General features: G+C 41.5%; 1 protein-coding gene across 1 annotated transcript in view; it reads left to right on the top strand.

Moving 5' to 3' along the window:
• The window catches only part of EPM2A (EPM2A glucan phosphatase, laforin), a 695,864-nt gene that overhangs the window by 376,547 nt on the left and 298,806 nt on the right, over positions 1 to 20,511 (top strand). The gene's annotated exons all lie outside the window — the stretch shown is intronic.

Here is a 20,511-nt window from a genome sequence, read left to right as displayed (position 1 = left end):
AAGCTGCGTACAAGATCTCCTTGTAATGGGAGTGATCCATCCAGTTCCGCGGACGGAACAAGGACAGGGGTTTTATTCAAATCTGTTTGTGGTTCCCAAAAAAGAGGGAACCTTCAGACCAATTTTGGATTTAAAGATCCTAAACAAATTCCTCAGAGTTCTGTCATTCAAGATGGAAACTATTCGAACCATTTTACCCATGATCCAAGAGGGTCAGTACATGACCACAGTGGACTTAAAGGATGCCTACCTTCACATTCCGATTCACAAGAATCATCATCAGTTCCTGAGGTTTGCCTTTCTAGACAGGCATTACCAATTTGTAGCTCTTCCATTTGGGTTGGCTACAGCCCCAAGAATTTTTACAAAGGTTCTGGGCTCACTTCTGGCGGTCCTAAGACCGCGAGGCATAGCGGTGGCTCCTTACCTGGACGATATCCTGATACAGGCGTCAAGCTTTCAAATTGCCAAATCTCATACAGAGATAGTTCTGGCATTCCTGAGGTCGCATGGGTGGAAAGTGAACGAAGAAAAGAGTTCTCTATCTCCTCTCACGAGGGTTTCCTTCCTAGGGACTCTAATAGATTCTGTAGAAATGAAAATTTACCTGACAGGGTCCAGGTTATCAAAACTTCTAAATGCTTGCCGTGTTCTTCACTCCATTCTGCGCCCCACGGTGGCTCAGTGCATGGAAGTAATCGGCTTAATGGTAGCGGCGATGGACATAGTGCCATTCGCACGCCTGCATCTCAGACCGCTGCAATTATGCATGCTCAGTTAGTGGAATGGGGATTACACAGATTTGTCCCCTCTACTAAATCTGGATCAGGAAACCAGAGATTCTCTTCTCTGGTGGTTATCTCGGGCCCATCTGTCCAAGGGTATGACCTTTCGCAGACCAGATTGGACAATTGTAACAACAGATGCCAGCCTTCTAGGTTGGGGTGCAGTCTGGAACTCCCTGAAGGCTCAGGGTTCATTGACTCAGGAGGAGAAACTCCTCCCAATAAATATTCTGGAGTTAAGAGCAATATTCAATGCTCTTCTGGCTTGGCCTCAGCTAGCAACACTGAGGTTCATCAGATTTCAGTCGGACAACATCACGACTGTGGCTTACATCAACCATCAAGGGGGAACCAGGAGTTCCCTAGCAATGTCAGAAGTCTCCAAGATAATTCGCTGGGCAGAGACTCACTCTTACCACCTGTCAGCGATCCATATCCCAGGTGTAGAGAACTGGGAGGCGGATTTTCTAAGTCATCAGACTTTTCATCCGGGGGAATGGGAACTCCATCCGGAGGTGTTTGCTCAATTGGTTCTCCGTTGGGGCAAACCAGAATTGGATCTCATGGCGTCTCACCAGAACGCCAAGCTTCCTTGTTACGGATCCAGGTCCAGGGACCCAGAAGCGGCACTGATAGATGCTCTAGCAGCGCCTTGGTTCTTCAACCTGGCTTATGTGTTTCCACCGTTTCCTCTGCTCCCTCGTCTGATTGCCAAAATCAAACAGGAAAGAGCATCGGTGATATTGATAGCGCCTGCGTGGCCACGCAGGACCTGGTATGCAGACCTAGTGGACATGTCATCCTTTCCACCATGGACTCTGCCTCTGAGACAAGACCTTCTAATACAAGGTCCTTTCAATCATCCGAATCTACTTTCTCTGAGACTGACTGCATGGAGATTGAACGCTTGAGCCTATCAAAGCGTGGCTTCTCCTAGTCAGTAATTGATACCTTAATACAGGCACGAAAGCCTGTCACCAGGAAAATTTACCACAAGATATGGCGTAAATATCTTCATTGGTGTGAATCCAAGAATTACTCATGGAGTAGGGTTAGGATTCCTAGGATATTGTCCTTCCTCCAAGAGGGTGTGGACAAAGGATTATCAGCTAGTTCTTTGAAGGGACAGATTTCTGCTCTGTCTATTCTTTTACACAAGCATCTGGCAGAAGTTCCAGACGTTCAGGCATTTTGTCAGGCTTTAGTTAGAATTAAGCCTGTGTTTAAACCTGTTGCTCCTCCATGGAGCTTAAACTTGGTTCTTAGAGTTCTTCAAGGGGTTCCGTTTGAACACCTTCATTCTATTGATATCAAACTTCTTTCATGGAAAGTTCTTTTTTCTAATGGCTATTTCTCCAACATTGGTGTGTCCGGTCCACGGCGTCATCCTTACTTGTGGGATATTCTCTTCCCCAACAGGAAATGGCAAAGAGTCCCAGCAAAGCTGGTCACATGATCCCTCCTAGGCTCCGCCCACCCCAGTCATTCTCTTTGCCGTTGCACAGGCAACATCTCCACGGAGATGGTTAAGAGTTTTTTTGGTGTTTAAATGTAGTTTTTATTCTTCTATCAAGTGTTTGTTATTTTAAAATAGTGCTGGTATGTACTATTTACTCTGAAACAGAAAAAGGATGAAGATTTCTGTTTGTAAGAGGAAGATGATTTTAGCAGACAGTTACTAAAATCGATTGCTGTTTCCACACAGGACTGTTGAGATGAAGTAACTTCAGTTGGGGGAAACAGTTAGCAGACCTTTCTGCTTAAGGTATGACTAGCCATATTTCTAACAAGACCATGTAATGCTGGAAGGCTGTCATTTCCCCTCATGGGGACCGGTAAGCCATTTTCTTAGTTAAACATAAAAGAATAAAGGGCTTCAAAAAGGGCTTAAAAAACTGGTAGACATTTTTCTGGGCTAAAACGATTGCTTTACTAGGCATATTATGCAGATTCTAACTAATAATGGTTGTTATAATCTTGGGGATTGTTTAGAAAAACGGCAGGCACTGTGTTGGACACCTTTTTCAGATGGGGGCCTTTTCTAGTTATAGACAGAGCCTCATTTTCGCGCCACTAATGCGCAGTTGTTTTTGGAGAGCAAGGCATGCAGATGCATGTGTGAGGAGCTAAGAATCACTGAAAAAGCTTATAGAAGGCATCATTTGGTATCGTATTCCCCTCTGGGCTTGGTTGGGTCTCAGCAAAGCATATAGCTGGGACTGTATAGGGGTTAAATGTAAAAACGGCTCCGGTTCCGTTATTTTAAGGGTTAAAGCTCTGAAATTTGGTGTGCAATACTTTTAATGCTTTAAGACACTGTGGTGAAATTTTGGTGAATTTTGAACAATTCCTTCATACTTTTTCACATATTCAGTAATAAAGTGTTTTCAGTTTGAAATTTAAAGTGACAGTAACGGTTTTATTTTAAAACGTTTTTTGTGCTTTGTTGACAAGTTTAAGCCTGTTTAACATGTCTGTACCATCAAATAAGCTATGTTCTATATGTATGAAAGCCAATGTGTCTCCCCATTTAAATTTATGTGATAATTGTGCCATAGTGTCCAAACAAAGTAAGGACAGTAATGCCACAGATAATGATATTGCCCAAGATGATTCCTCAAATGAGGGGAGTAAACATGATACTACATCATCCCCTACTGTGTCTACACCAGTTATGCCCACACAGGAGGCCCCTAGTACATCTAGTGCGCCAATACTTATTACCATGCAACAATTAACGGCTGTAATGGATAACTCTATAGCAAATCTTTTATCCAAAATGCCTACTTATCAGAGAAAGCGCGATTGCTCTGTTTTAAACACTGAAGAGCAAGAGGACGCTGATGATAATTGTTCTGTCATACCCTCACACCAATTGAAGGGGCCATGAGGGAGGTTTTGTCTGAGGGAGAAATTTCAGATTCAGGAAAGATTTCTCATCAAGCTGAACCTGATGTTGTGACATTTAAATTTAAATTAGAACATCTCCGCGCACTGCTTAAGGAGGTATTATCTACTCTGGATGATTGTGACAATTTGGTCATTCCAGAGAAGTTATGTAAGATGGACAAGTTCCTAGAGGTTCCGGTGCCCCCCGACGCTTTTCCTATACCCAAGCGGGTGGCGGACATAGTAAATAAAGAGTGGGAAAGGCCCGGCATACCTTTTGTCCCCCCCCCTATATTTAAGAAATTATTTCCTATAGTCGACCCCAGAAAGGACTTATGGCAGACAGTCCCCAAGGTCGAGGGGGCGGTTTCTACTCTAAACAAACGCACTACTATTCCTATCGAAGATAGTTGTGCTTTCAAAGATCCTATGGATAAAAAATTAGAGGGTTTGCTTAAAATGATTTTTGTTCAGCAAGGTTACCTTCTACAACCAATTTCATGCATTGTTCCTGTCACTACGGCAGCGTGTTTCTGGTTCGAGGAACTAGAAAAGTCGCTCAATAAAGAATCTTCGTATGAGGAGGTTATGGACAGAGTTCAAGCACTTAAATTGGCTAACTCTTTTATTTTAGATGCCGCTTTGCAATTAGCTAGATTAGCGGCGAAAAATTCAGGGTTTGCTATCGTGGCGCGCAGAGCGCTTTGGCTAAATTCTTGGTCAGCGGATGTGTCTTCCAAGACAAAATTGCTTAACATTCCTTTCAAGGGTAAAACATTATTTGGACCTGATTTGAAAGAGATTATTTCAGACATCACTGGGGGAAAGGGCCACGCCCTCCCACAGGATAGGTCTTTTAAGGCTAAAAATAAGCCTAATTTTCGTCCCTTTCGCAGAAACGGACCAGCCTCTAATTCTTCATCCTCTAAGCAAGAGGGTAATACTTCACAACCCAAACCAGCCTGGAAACCAATGCAAGGCTGGATCAAGGGTAAGCAGGCCAAGAAGCCTACCACTGCTACCAAAACAGCATGAAGGGATAGCCCCCGATCCGGGACCGGATCTGGTGGGGAGCAGACTTTCTCTCTTTGCTCAGGCTTGGGCAAGAGATGTTCAGGATCCTTGGGCGCTAGAAATAGTTTCTCAAGGTTATCTCCTGGAATTCAAGGAACTACCCCCAAGGGGAAGGTTCCACAGGTCTCAATTATCTTCAAACCAAATAAAAAGACAGGCATTCTTACATTGTGTAGAAGACCTGTTAAAGATGGGAGTGATTCATCCAGTTCCAATAAGAGAACAAGGGATGGGTTTTTATTCCAACCGGTTCATAGTTTCCAAAAAAGAGGGAACATTCAGACCAATTTTGGATCTCAAGATCCTAAACAAATTTCTCAGGGTACCATCGTTCAAAATGGAAACTATTCGAACGATCCTACCTACTATCCAGGAAAATCAATTTATGACTACCGTGGATTTAAAGGATGCGTACCTACATATTCCTATCCACAAGGAACATCATCAGTTCCTAAGGTTCGCTTTTCTGGACAAGCATTACCAGTTTGTGGCACTTCCATTCGGATTAGCCACTGCTCCAAGGATTTTCACAAAGGTACTAGGGTCCCTTCTAGCGGTTCTAAGACCAAGGGGCATTGCAGTAGTACCTTACTTGGACGACATCCTGATTCAAACGTCGTCTCTGTCGAAAGCAAAGGCTCATACGGACATCGTCCTAGCCTTTCTCAGATCTCACGGATGGAAGGTGAACAAAGAAAAAAGTTCTCTGTCCCCGTCAACAAGAGTTCCCTTCTTGGGAACAATAATAGATTCCTTAGAAATGAGGATTTTTCTGACAGAGGTCAGAAAATCAAAAATTCTAAGCTCTCTTCAAGTACTTCATTCTGTTCTTCGTCCTTCCATAGCGCAGTGCATGGAAGTAATAGGATTGATGGTTGCAACAATGGACATAGTTCCTTTTGCACGAATTCATCTAAGACCATTACAACTGTGCATGCTCAGACAGTGGAATGGGGATTATACAGACTTGTCTCCGACGATTCAAGTAGATCAAAAGACCAGAGATTCACTCCGTTGGTGGCTGACCCTGGACAATCTGTCACAGGGAATGAGCTTCCGCAGACCAGAGTGGGTCATTGTCACGACCGACGCCAGCCTGGTGGGCTGGGGCGCGGTCTGGGAACCCCTGAAAGCTCAGGGTCTATGGTCTCGGGAAGAATCTCTTCTCGCGATAAACATTCTGGAACTGAGAGCGATATTCAATGCTCTCAAAGCTTGGCCTCAACTAGCAAAGGCCAAATTCCTAAGGTTTCAATCAGACAACATGACGACTGTTGCATATATCAATCATCAGGGGGGAACAAGGAGTTCCCTGGCGATGGAAGAAGTGACCAAAATAATTCAATGGGCGGAGGATCACTCCTGCCACTTGTCTGCGATCCACATCCCAGGAGTGGAAAATTGGGAAGCGGATTTTCTGAGTCGTCAGACATTCCATCTGGGGGAGTGGGAACTCCATCCGGAAATCTTTGCCCAAATAACTCAATTATGGGGCATTCCAGACATGGATCTGATGGCGTCTCGTCAGAACTTCAAGGTTCCTTGCTACGGGTCCAGATCCAGGGATCCCAAGGCGACTCTAGTAGATGCACTAGTAGCACCTTGGACCTTCAACCTAGCTTATGTATTCCCACCATTTCCTCTCATTCCCAGGCTGGTAGCCAGGATCAATCAGGAGAGGGCTTCGGTGATCTTGATAGCTCCTGCGTGGCCACGCAGGACTTGGTATGCAGACCTGGTGAATATGTCATCGGCTCCACCATGGAAGCTACCTTTGAGACAGGACCTTCTTGTTCAAGGTCCATTCGAACATCCGAATCTGGTTTCCCTCCAGCTGACGGCTTGGAGATTGAACGCTTGATTTTATCAAAGCGTGGGTTTTCAGATTCTGTAATAGATACTCTGATTCAGGCTAGAAAGCCTGTAACTAGAAAAATTTACCATAAAATATGGAAAAAATATATCTGTTGGTGTGAATCCAAAGGATTGCCATGGAACAAGATAAAGATTCCTAAGATTCTATCCTTTCTACAAGAAGGTTTGGAGAAAGGATTATCTGCAAGTTCTCTAAAGGGACAGATTTCTGCTTTATCTGTCTTACTACACAAACGACTGGCAGCTATGCCAGATGTTCAAGCATTTGTTCAGGCTCTGGTTAGGATCAAGCCTGTTTACAGACCTTTGACTCCTCCCTCGAGTTTAAATCTAGTTCTTTCAGTTCTTCAAGGGGTTCCGTTTGAACCCTTACATTCCGTAGATATTAAGTTACTATCTTGGAAAGTTTTGTTTTTGGTTGCAATCTCTTCTGCTAGAAGAGTTTCAGAGTTATCTGCTCTGCAGTGTTCTCCTCCTTATCTGGTGTTCCATGCAGATAAGGTGGTTTTGCGTACTAAGCCTGGTTTTCTTCCTAAAGTTGTTTCTAACAAAAATATTAACCAGGAGATAGTTGTACCTTCTTTGTGTCCGAATCCAGTTTCAAAGAAGGAGCGTTTGTTACACAATTTGGACGTTGTCCGTGCTCTAAAATTCTATTTAGAGGCTACTAAAGATTTCAGACAAACATCATCCTTGTTTGTTGTTTATTCTGGTAAAAGGAGAGGTCAAAAAGCGACTTCCACCTCTCTTTCCTTTTGGCTTAAAAACATTATCCGTTTGGCTTATGAGACTGCCGGACGGCAGCCTCCTGAACGAATCACAGCTCACTCCACTAGGGCTGTGGCTTCCACATGGGCCTTCAAGAACGAGTCTTCTGTTGATCAGATATGTAAGGCAGCGACTTGGTCTTCACTGCACACTTTTGCCAAATTTTACAAATTTGATACTTTTGCTTCTTCGGAGGCTATTTTTGGGAGAAAGGTTTTGCAAGCTGTGGTGCCTTCCGTTTAGGTGACCTGATTTGCTCCCTCCCTTCATCCGTGTCCTAAAGCTTTGGTATTGGTTCCCACAAGTAAGGATGACGCCGTGGACCGGACACACCAATGTTGGAGAAAACAGAATTTATGCTTACCTGATAAATTACTTTCTCCAACGGTGTGTCCGGTCCACGGCCCGCCCTGGTTTTTTTAATCAGGTCTGATGAATTATTTTCTCTAACTACAGTCACCACGGTATTATATGATTTCTCCTATATATATTTCCTCCTGTCCGTCAGTCGAATGACTGGGGTGGGCGGAGCCTAGGAGGGATCATGTGACCAGCTTTGCTGGGACTCTTTGCCATTTCCTGTTGGGGAAGAGAATATCCCACAAGTAAGGATGACGCCGTGGACCGGACACACCGTTGGAGAAAGTAATTTATCAGGTAAGCATAAATTCTGTTTTCCTCGGCTCAAAGAGTCTCGGAGTTATCTGCCTTACATTGTGATTCTCCTTATCTGATCTTTCATTCAAATAAAGTTGTTCTGCGTACAAAACCTGGGTTTTTACCTAAGGTGGTTTCTAACAAGAATATCAATCAAGAGATTGTTGTTCCATCATTATGTCCTAATCCTTCTTCAAAGAAGGAACGTCTTTTGCATAATCTAGACGTAGTCCGTGCCTTGAAGTTTTACTTACAGGCTACTAAAGATTATCGCCAAACATCTAACCTGTTTGTTGTTTACTCTGGACAGAGGAGAGGTCAGAAGGCCTCGGCGACCTCTCTTTCTTTTTGGCTTCGGAGTATAATCCATTTAGCCTATGAGACTGCTGGACAGCAGCCTCCGGAAAGGATTACAGCTCATTCTACTAGAGCTGTGGCTTCTACCTGGGCCTTTAAAAATGAGGCCTCTGTTGAACAGATTTGCAAGGCTGCAACTTGGTCTTCCCTTCATACTTTTTCCAAATTTTCCAAATTTGATACTTTTGCTTCTTCGGAGGCTGTTTTTGGGAGAAAGGTTCTACAGGCAGTGGTTCCTTCCGTTTAAGTTCCTGCCTTGTCCCTCCCATCATCCGTGTACTTTAGCTTTGGTATTGGTATCCCACAAGTAATGGATGATCCGTGGACTGGATACACTTAACAAGAGAAAACATAATTTATGCTTACCTGATAAATTTATTTCTCTTGTAGTGTATCCAGTCCACGGCCCGCCCTGTCCTTTTCAGGCAGGTCTAAATTTTAATTAAACTACAGTCACCACTGCACCCTATGGTTTCTCCTTTCTCGGCTTGCTTCGATCGAATGACTGGATATGGCAGTGAGGGGAGGAGCTATATAGCAGCTCTGCTGTGGGTGATCCTCTTGCAACTTCCTGTTGGGAAGGAGAATATCCCACAAGTAATGGATGATCCGTGGACTGGATACACTACAAGAGAAATACATTTATCAGGTAAGCATAAATTATGTTTTTCCAGGATAAGGCAGTTTAGGTTTCCTTCCTAAAGGTGCTGTTCAAAGAATAATATTACTCTGCAAAATGTTGTAACGTCCTTTTTGCTTTGATTTTGATTCTTCTATTGAGAGTTTATTACTCAACCTGGATGTGGTTTGGGCATTAAAGCTCCCCATCATATTTAAAGCATTTTCGTCATTCTTCATTTTCCTGGGCTTTTCTCTGGCCAACATAAGGATCTAAGGGCCACTGCGGTTTTCTTTATCTTTGATCGAAAATTCTTATTTGTGTGACTTACTTGGAGGTGGGTCTCCAACCTCCGGGTCGTATTTCTGTCCATTCCACCTTTTAGGTGTCAACGTTTTGTCAAAATTTTGTCAAAATTTTCGAGAGACCCACCTTTCGAGTAAGTCACACAAATAAGACTTTTCACCTTAGCTGAGGCATTATTTAAGAGAGAGGTTTTTCAGGTGGTGGTGCCTAGTATATAGGTGCCTGCCTTACCTATTTTATCCTACCCTATCTTCTTTGTAGACTCCACAGCTTGGGTATAGATTCCCATATGTAAGAATAGGATTCTGTGGACAATCACTACCATTAGAAAGAAAATATTATGTATTTTTACCTGATGATAAATTCATTTTCTTTCTTGGTAGCGAGAGTCCACAACATTTTTTGTTGGCTGCAGTTATAGTTGCACATCTGTATCGCTGTTATCTCTTTTACTTCTCCCTGTCCTCTGTTTGAACAACTGGGAGTAAAGAGGAAGTAGGAGGGATAGTTGAATCTTTTTGTTTGGGGTGTCTTTGCCTCCTCTTGGTGGTAAGGAGATGAATTCCCATATGTAAGAATAAGATTTAGTAGACTCTCACTACCAAGAATGAAAATAATTTATCAGGTAAGAATACATTTTTTTCTTATTTGCAATGTTTTAATATTCAACAAAGAAGCAGAAGGCCACTGCTACTCATAGGCATGCAGTTTATCACTTTAATACTAAATCTCTGAGAAGTTAAAGGGACACTGAACCCAAATTTTTTCTTTTGTGATTCATATAGAGCAAGTAATTTTAAGCAACTTTCTAATTTACTCCTATTACCAATTTTTCTTCGTTCTCTTGCTTTCTTTATTTGAAAAAGAAGACATCTAAGCTAAGAGCCAGCCAATTTGTGGTTCAGAACCATGGACAGCACTTGTTTATTGGTGCTGTCCAATCAGCAAGGACAACCCAGGTTGTTCACCAAAAATGGGCTGGCATCTAAACTTAAATTCTTGCTTTTCAAATAAAAATACCAATTGAATAAAGAAAATTTTACAATAGGAGTAAATTAGAAAGATGCTTAAAATTGCATGCTCTATGTGAATCATGAAAGAAAAAATTTGGGTACAGTGTCCCTTTAAGGGTGCTAGGTTTGGGGATAACTCCAGTAATATGGTTGGCACCATAACAACTATGTAGGACAGCTATTATATTTCATGAGGTGGTGAATGTCCACAATCCATTAAGCATAGGATCCACTTCCTAGCCACTAGGAGGAGGCAAATATTCCACACAAATTTCAACAGCACTTCATCCCTCCCACCTAACTGGTATGACAGTCTAAACATGGTCTTCCAGGAGGTGGGTAAAGAAATGAGGTGCTTAACATTCTTCATTGAGAGGAGGTCTTAGACAATTCCCCCCCTCAGAGGTCTGCTACCAAGAGAAGAGGGGAGTTTGCAGCATGGGGTAGTCACACAATTACTAATGGAGTTAATCAGAAGCCTTACACAAATGTCTCTGGGACAGGACCCTTGCCTCCTCCTGTTGGTTCATCGATATACCTCAATTATATCCTCTGCTGTATTGTGCTCAGCACTGCATGGGCTGCCACTGGAAACAGTAATCTCTGCTGTAACAAGTACAGTGGATGGGGATGGTAGACAGTTAATTATAGCATACACTGGAACCATCATAGACCACAGACTATTAGCAGGTACATAGGTCATGTCACATCATAGCCAGGGGACTTATAATTAGCAGATAATATGCATATCACACTAGACTGTTTGAGTATCATTGTCTGTTTTTTTTCTGGAGACTATTGGGGGCAATAGGGATTTCTATTTTTGTCAGTGCACACATCTTTTTCTAAAATGTTACTGCCATTTAACTTTGCTGATCGGGTTTTAAGTTTACTTAGCGCCCCCGCTGTATAGGTCATGCTTTTTTCTATAGCCCTTATAAGTCTGTTGCCTTTTTATTATAGTTATTATATTATAGCATTCTTTTTTTTTTTTTTTTTTCATTTAGGCTCTTACAGTGTACTGTGACAATTTTAGCTTGTTTTATAGCGCGCTTCAGTTTTTCTTCTACGCATTCGAAAAAGTTAATCTGTGCTTGTTTCTGGTTCAGATTAGCGCTCTCCATTCTTTTCAATTTTTGTGTATATTTTTTCATTTTTATCTGCACCGCTAAGGTTAAATCCCTTTTCCTGCAGTCTAAAGCCTGCCTTGTTTCTTTGTAATTCCTTGTTCTAAGTTGATGCAAGTTGAATTGTCCTCACTCTTTTGACTGTGCTCCTTACTTTCTCTGGAGGGGGTACGTTTTCTTGAAATTTTCAGTAGACGGGTACTTATTGCTTTTCTTTTTTTTGTTATTTTTTTTTAATAAATATTTTAGTGTGTGCTTCAGATAAGACAGACTTCCTTATTGTGTTATTCTGATGTCCTTTCTCCTGTTATCACAACTGTATTGCTAAGGTCCCTGTATAATTACTTGTTTCCTGTCTCCTATTAGACTTTATATATTGCCTTATTACGATAATAATTCCTGTCTGCCAGTTTTCATTATAATGGAACACTCATTTTTTCTGATCCTTTAGAGGGTAGATCTTCTGATAACTTATTTAAATTTATTTTTTGCAAATTAATTCCTGTTATTCCTCCAGGAATGCTGTGCTTCCCCTAAAGGTGTATTTCCACCCACTGTTTGTATGGTAAAAGGTATTTCTTCAGATTTTGCTCCTGGTTTTAAAGATTTTGTTCATTCTGCCGTGTCTTAGATGTTGGCGGCTATGCCTCCTCCAATTATTTGCAAAATAGTCTCTGATAAACAGCTTTCAACTGTTCTCCAGCACTTCTGAATCTCTCAAGATCAGGACTGCTAGACTCAGATTCTAACTCCTCAGATCCATCTTCAGAAGGGGAATACTTTCTGATGATCAGATTCAGATCAAGATTCTGAATCCTCCACTTTTATGTTTAAGGTTGAAGATCTTAGCTCTTTCTTAAAGAAGGTTTTAAGTACCTTAGGGGTACAAGATCCTAAGTCTATGGAACCAAAATCCATTAAGTAATTGCTGTGATTTTCAAACTGTCTGTTAAGATTCCAGAGTTTTTTTCCGGTTGCTGAGACTATAACTGAAATTAAATTAAGGAACGGTCCATGCCTAGTCTTCCTTTTAAACCAACTAGAATGAACTTTACTACAAATATATGGAGTGCACCTTGCACACACACATGTGACATGAGTGGTAGTGGTGGTTGTGGAATGCAGCTAGGCTATAAGTCTTTTCTTCTCCATGCAAAGGTTTCAGTTAGGCATCCCACCTCAGATAAAAATTTTGACATCTCTTAGAAATATGTTTGCACAGTGGGTTGGAGAACAGTCAGGCACCCTAGTAGAAATGGGTTTTGTGGTGAGAGATGTTGTAGCAAATATGGTCAAAACACTAAGAGATGGTGACTTTGTAGATGTGTTCTGTGCTGCACATATTTTACATTTGGTGGTGAGAGCTGCTTTTCCTAGAGAAGGACAAAACAGTGGCAGGCTGGCTAGCATAATAGATAGATGTTGTAAATTTACTGGGCACTTCCACCGCAGTGTTAAATCTAGCCAACTGTTGAAGGAGCTGCAAGAGAGAGCAGTCCTACCCTAGCACCATTTCCAACAAGGTGTCATTACTTGGTGGATCTCTACCTTGTAGGTGATGGAGCATATCCTTAAGCAGCAGAGGGTAATCCTTGTCCTCAAAACAGCATATAGGGGTGACATGCATACTGGGTAGATAGGTATGGGCTGCAATAGGCCAGGTTGTGACAGACTTTAATCCATTCAGGGACATCACTAAAAATCAGAAAGTTACTTCACTGCAAACCAGGGGCAGGTAATCCCTTTATTCACCCACCATTTTTTTCTATGTTAGGCATAAAAGGTTAATATAAGCAGCAAAAGATATTACTATAGATTATACCTAACCATGTACTGGTATTTTGTTATCTAATTTCAACTTTTTTTTTTTTTATGTCCATGAGCTTATCTCTATTTTGTCTTTGTGATTATATCATGCACTGCTGTGTTTGTGTTTTGTTTCTAATCAAAGGGGAGTTGGGGATGTTATTTTATAACCCAGGCAGCACAATACTTTAAGCTGGCCTGTAACTATAGCTTGGCTTACAATGTATATAACTATGGCCTTGATTACAGTTCAGGAGTTATTGGTTTTTAAAAATTGTCCATTAATTAGATTTTTTTTACAACAGGATCACAATCTTAACATCATCCACATGCAGTAGTTGTTAACGTGAGTAATGGTCAATAGTAGACATGTGCATGGGTGAAAAATTAGTTTAGTCCAAAAGATTAATTGCAGATTTTTCCAAGTGGTTGTTTCAACTGAATTTCGTCCACATGGGCATTCCTTTCGGTTTAATATTTGGTTTGGATTTATTACCGTTATTTACAACACTAACAGCAAATATAGACAACTAACATGAACCTATCTTTCAATATTAACAGAACATACAACTCTCTGATTGAATTTAAGTCAATGATTCACAGAGTCACAGAAGTTACACAACTCAATATTCCAATAGCTCTATTCAAAGTGATGTAAAAGGTCTGAACCTCCTCTAGTCTCCCACCTCCCTATGCTAGGTTAAAGGGATAGTAAACACCAAAAATTTTATCGTTTAAAAAGATAATCCTTTTTTTTACCATTCCCCAGTTTTGCATAACCATCACTGTTATAGAATGTACTTTTTGCATCTTTAATTACCTTGTATCTAAGCTTCTGCAGACTGCCTCTTTATCTCAGATCTTTTGACAGACTTGCATTTCAGGCAATTTGTGCTGACTCTTAAATAACGCAACGTGCATGAGCACAATGTTATTTATATGAAACACATGAACTAACACCCTCTAGCTGTGAAAAACTGGCAAATGCATTCAGATGAGAGGCGGCCTTCAAGGGCTTAGAAATTAGAATATGAGCCTACCTAGGTTTAGCTTTCACTTAAGAATACCAAGAGAACAAAGCAAGTTTGATGATAAAAACAAATTTGAAAGTTGTTTAAAATTACATGCCCTATCTGAATCATGAAAGTTTAATTTGGACTTTACTGTCCCTTTAAGGCTTGACCAGACATGCTTGTATGACTAAAGTCCAACATTTAGTCCCTGATTGACTGTCCATAACATCTGTCTTTAGTAATACTATAGATGGATTGGATAGGGGACAATAGACACATGAATGGTCAGACCCCCTGTACATTATTACAAAGAGCTGACTAACCAAACAATACAACTCCCCCCCCCCCTTTTCCTGCACCTTTTGTGGCGCCAAACCGCACAAACAAAGCAATTTCATCAAGTTATCATGCGCTCCACATAGTTTTCGTCCAACAATGTATTCAGCTGTTCCTGTATCAGACGACTCAAATTAGCAAAATTTAGGCAAATTTGCATTCGTACAAAGATCAAATGCACATCTCTAGTTAATAGCATTTTTTTTTTGTTAAATAGATTTTTGTGGTAGGGATTGTTCATTTTGCAATACTAAGATATATTGAGGTTAATGGGACATTGTACAATAGATTTTTCTTTACATAAATGTTTTGTAGATGATCCATTTATAAAGCCATTTGGGAGTGTTTTAGAATTTTTTTTATAGTTTTGCTTATTTTTAAAGAACATTGTGTTGATTTTCAGACTCCTAACCAAGCCTCAAAGTTTTAGATGCATACTGATGTCTACAGACTCCTGGTTGTTTAATAGGTTTTTTTCATATGCAGGAGAGGGGGGAGTGTCTGCTCTTCTTGCTTTCCCAGCCCCTTTCAATGGGTGCCCCAGCCTAACTTCATAAACAGTGCTAAACTGGGAGCTTCTAAGTAAGTTTTTAAAATGTTTAATACAGGATTTTATATTGGTATCTGTGCATAATTTTCTTTATATTAGTGTCTATTACGTGCAGTTATATAAAAATTGGTGTATACTGTCCCTTTAACGACAGTAATCATGAGGATTTTCCCCTCCTCTATGCATACACACAACCAGTGTCCTGCTTATGAGTAGTACTGTATTGCAGTTCCTGGAAGTACATTAAAGGGATTTTTTTCTTTTTAAATGTTCTAATTTACTTCTGTTATCAAAATTGCTTTGTTCCCATGGTATTCTTGGCTGAGCATACCTAGGTAGGTGTCTGAAGCACTGCATGGCAGGAAATAGTGCTGCCATCTAGTCTTCTTGCAAATGGATACCATTCTAGTAAAACTTCTGCTATATAGTGCTCCAGACACGTGCACACTCCTGAACTTACCTCTCTGCTTTTTTAACAAAGATACTAAGAGAACAAAGAATAGTTGATAATAGAAGTAAATTATAAAGTTGTTTACAATTGTATGCTCTATCTGAATCATGAAAGAAAACATGGGGTTTCATGTCCTTTTAGCTATACAGAATGTTTAATCCCTTACTTGGAGTTAAAAACATACGGCTAGATTACAAGTTTTGCGTTATGAGGGGTGCGGTGCTAACTTGCACGTTATTGTCACCGCTCACTTACCTACAGCGCTGGTATTACAGGTTTTCCTAAACCCAGCGTTAAAAGACAAGAAATGATCATAGAGCAAAATTGTGCTCCATACCGCACTCCAATACCAGCGCTGCTTAAGTCAGCGGTGAGCTGGTTTTACGTGCTCGTGCACGATTTCCCCATACACATCAATGGGGAGAGCCGGCTGAAAAAAAGCCTAACACCTGCAATAAAGCAGCGTAAAGCTCTGTAACGCAGCCCCATTGATTCCTATGGGGAAACAAAATTTACACCTAACACCCTAACATGAACCCAGAGTCTAAACACCCCTAATCTTACACTTATTAACCCCTAATCTGCCACCCCCGACATTGTCGACACCTACATTATACTTATTAACCCCTAATCTGCCGCTCCGGACATCGCTGCTACTATAATAAACATATTAACCCCTAAACCACCGCACTCCCGCATCACAAACATTAATTAAATATTAGAGAAAATTGAAACAATGGCACTATTTAGGCGATTATTATTATTATTATCGGTTATTTGTAGAGCGCCAACAGATTCCGCAGCGCTATTAACAAAGGCGGAGTACAAAAAAAAAAAAAAAACAGTTATAGGGATCAAATGGGTAGAGGGCCCTGCCAAGAGTTGCACTGTTGTAGTTAGCTCTTGAGAAGGTGATCAACAAACAGCTGGACTCTTAAGCTTACATGCTAGGGGGGTTCAGGGGATAGCAATGGAGAAGAGGAACTGGTATAAAGTAAGGTTAGCGTAAGTTGTATGTATCCCTGAACAGTAGAGTCTTTAGGGAGCACTTGAAGCTTTTAAAACTAGAAGAGAGTCTTGTGGAGCGAGGCAGAGAGTTCCACAAGATGGGAGCCAGTCTGGAGAAGTCCTGTAAACTGGAGTGTGATGAGGTGACAAGAGAGGAGGAGAGTAGGAGGTCTTGAGCAGAGCGAAGGGGAGGGGAAGGAGAGTATCTGGAGACAAGATCTGAGATATAGGGGGGAGCAGTGCAGTTGAGGGCTTTGTATGTCAGAGTGAGAATTTTGTGTTTGATCCTAGAGGCAAGAGGAAGCCAGTGAAGAGATTGGCAGAGAGGTGCAGCAGATGAAGAGCGACTTGTAAGGAAGATGAGTCTGGCAGAGGCATTCATTAAGGATTGTAAAGGAGCTAGGCGGTAGGTGGGGAGACCAGAGAGGACAGAGTTGCAGTAATCGAGGCGGGAGAGGATGACAGAGTGGATTAAAATCTTAGTTGTGTCTTGTGTAAGGAAGTGTCTAATTTTAGAGATGTTTTTAAGGTGGAAGCGGCAGGCTTTAGCCAAGGACTGAATGTGAGGAGTGAAAGAAAGATCTGAGTCAAATGTGACCCCGAGACATCGGGCATGCGGGGTAGGGGTAATGATGGAGTTGTCAACAGTTATAGAGAGATTGGGGGTGGAGAGTTTTGAAGAAGGGGGGAAAATAAGGAGCTCAGTTTTGGAGAGATTTAGCTTGAGGTAGTGAGAGGACATCCAGTTGGAGATGTGAGAAAGACAGTTAGTGACACGAGTTAGCAAGGAAGGAGAAAGGTGTGGTGCAGAGAAGTAGATTTGGGTGTCGTCGGCATACAAATGATATTGTAAACCATGGGACTTTATTAGGGAACCTAGTGATGACGTGTAGATTGAGAAGAGAAGGGGACCGAGGACAGAGCCTTGCGGTACTCCGACAGAAAGTGGTGACGGGGCAGAGGAGGCCCCAGAGAAGGCTACATTTTGCTGTAAGTAGGTCGTTGGTAACCTTAACAATTGCTGTTTCTGTGGAGTGATGGGGACGAAATCCAGATTGCAATGGGTCAAGGAGGGAGTTTATTGTAAGGAAATGGGAAAGGCGTGCATAAGCTAGTTTTTCGAGAAGCTTTGATGCAAGAGGGAGGAGGGAAATAGGGCGGTAGTTTGATGGGGAGGTAGGATCAAGGGAAGGTTTTTTGAGGATAGGTGTGACCAGTGCATGTTTCATCGATGAGGGAAATATACCGGTGCTGAAGGAGAGGTTGAAAGTGTGTGTGAGTATAGGGGTAAGGGTGGCAGAGAGGGAGGGGAGTAGCTGGGAGGGGATAGGGTCAAGGGGACAGGTAGTGAGGTGAGAGCGCAGTATAAGTGCCGAAACTTCTTCCTCAGTAACAGGGGAGAATGAGCTAAGTTTAAGGTTATGTGGGTTGTGGTTGATTGAGAGAATTTGAGGGGGTGAGAGAGTGGAATTATGTTGAGAGCTAATTTCATTTCTGATGGAGTTGATTTTGTTATTGAAGTGGTTGGCAAAGTCTTGAGCTGACAGAGAGTTGTATTAGGAGGTGGGGGAGGGCGGAGAAGAGTATTGAAAGTGGAGAACAAACGTTTTGGGTTTGAAGAAAGATTAGAGATAAGAGTAGAGAAGTAGTGTTGCTTATGGAAATTAAGGGCAGAGTAGTAGGAGTTCAAGATAAATTTGTAGTGTTGAAAATCAGCTGAACTCCTAGATTTTCTCCAGTGCCGCTCAGCAGTACGGGAACATCTGCGTAGGTATCGTGTCAGAGGAGTATGCCAGGGCTGACATGAGTGTTTGATTTCCGAGCTATGGTAAGAGGGGCAAAATTGTCAAGGACGGATGTGAGGGTGGAATTATAGTGGCAGATAGATTGGTCAGGGCATGAAAAGGAGGAGAAGGATGAGAGGAGAGGTTTGATGGAATTAGAAATCTGTTGTTGATCTAATGACGTAATGCTTCTGTGAAGTTTGGTGTGAGGAGCAGAAAAAGGGAGAGTTGTAGGGAGGGATGATATGTTGCAAGTAAGGAGATGGTGGTCAGAAAGAGGAAAGGGGGAGTTTGTGAAGTTTGAGAGGGTGCATCGATAGCTAAAGATCAGGTCAAGGGAGTGACCATCTTTGTGAGTGGGAGAATCAGTCCATTGTGACAAACCAAAAGAGGAAGTGAGTTGCAGAAGTTGTTTTGCAGAGGAGGCAGTGGGATTATCAAGAGGGATGTTGAAGTCACCAAGAATGAGGGAAGGGGTGTCTGAGGAAAGGAAATAAGGTAGCCATGCAGCCAAGTGATCTAGAAATTGAGTTGAGGAGCCAGGAGGACGGTATATGACTGTGACACGTATAGAAAGGAGAGAATAAGCGAATCATGTGGGTTTCGAATGAAGAAAATGTGAGGGAAGAGATGGGATGTATTTGTTGAAAGGTGCAACGAGAGGAAAGTAAAATACCTACACCACCTCCTTGTCTATTACCAGACCTAGGAGTGTGGCTGAAGTGGAGACCCCCATGTGACAGAGCAGCAATGGATGCTGTGTCTAGGGGAGAGAGCCAGGTTTCTGTTAGGGCCAGAAGGTTGAGGGAGCGGGAGATAAAGAGGTCATGTATAGAAGTGAGTTTGTTGCAAACAGAGCGAGAGTTCCAAAGTGCACAAGTGAAAGGGGAAGTGGCTTTTGATGCAAGAGGAATGTGAGTAAGGTTGTCAGAGTTTTGTTTTTTGAGTCTGTGGGATTGTATACATGGATGTATACATGGATGTGCACGGCTAGGCAGTTGTTGGGGACCAGGATTAGGGGAGATGTCGCCAGCAGTTAGTAGAAGCAAGAGGGAGAGTGACATAAGATGAGATACAGATTTGCAGTAGTGAGACTGCTTTTGAGACGAGGTGCAGGGGGGAGAGAGAGTGTTTAGGAATAGATAAAGTTCATGAGTACAAAAGTAATGTGAGTTTAAGAGAGATGGGCTAATAAACAGTGCAGGTGGAGAGGGAGAAGGAGTAATTGAATAATGTAGTTTGTTATAGAGACAAAAGGCAGCAAAAAGGAATAAGAAGATATTAGGCATTTTTACAAAAGAGGGAACCAGTTAAACACATAAGACACAGTATTACAGTAGCAATCGCATTTGAAAACAGTAAGGTATATCAAACATAATATTACAGAAGTACTTGCCTTGTGTTTTGCCCCTTGCCCAATCCTTGCCCAATCCTTGTATAATTCTATTGCTATATTGCTAGTGAATCACTTATAAAATGTTCACTTAATTCTTGTATAATTCTATTGCTATATTGCTAGTGAATCACTTATAAAATGTTCACTTAATTCTTGTATAATTCTATTGCTATATTGGTAGTGAATCACTTATAAAATGTTCACTTTGAAAATGTGAACATATGTTGTTATAGCAATGCACATCACTGTGCAATGCACATCTCAGACTGGTGTGAAATATATGCAGGGAGGGCAGTCAGCTGAGTCCACTAAATTTAGTTGATTGCTAATCAAAGACAATTGGAAAGGCCAATTGGAAAGTTAGATTCTGGTCTGGTCAGGGTAAGATGTTAAGTAAACAGACAATAAAATTTGGGGGAGGTTAAAACTATGGAATAAGACAGCTATACATTTTAGAATAATAGCAAGTATTGATAAGAATTGAACATCACATGGCAGTTAAATGAACATTAGAAATAACACATTGGATAACAGTACAACAGATGTAGGACTAAATTAACAAACTAAAATCATTTGCTCTATGTAAATATTCACGTACCAGAAGAGAGTTACAGGAGAGTAAAAAACACCAGAGAGCAGTGAATAGTTGCAGAATGACAGTGTCTATATTTACGTACCAGAAGAGAGTTACAGGAGA

This window comes from Bombina bombina, chromosome 4 (assembly GCF_027579735.1).
Source record: "Bombina bombina isolate aBomBom1 chromosome 4, aBomBom1.pri, whole genome shotgun sequence".
Lineage (NCBI taxonomy): Eukaryota > Metazoa > Chordata > Amphibia > Anura > Bombinatoridae > Bombina > Bombina bombina.
The sequence above is the reverse complement of the archived record's forward strand: the minus strand, read 5'-3'. Positions and strand labels throughout refer to the sequence as shown.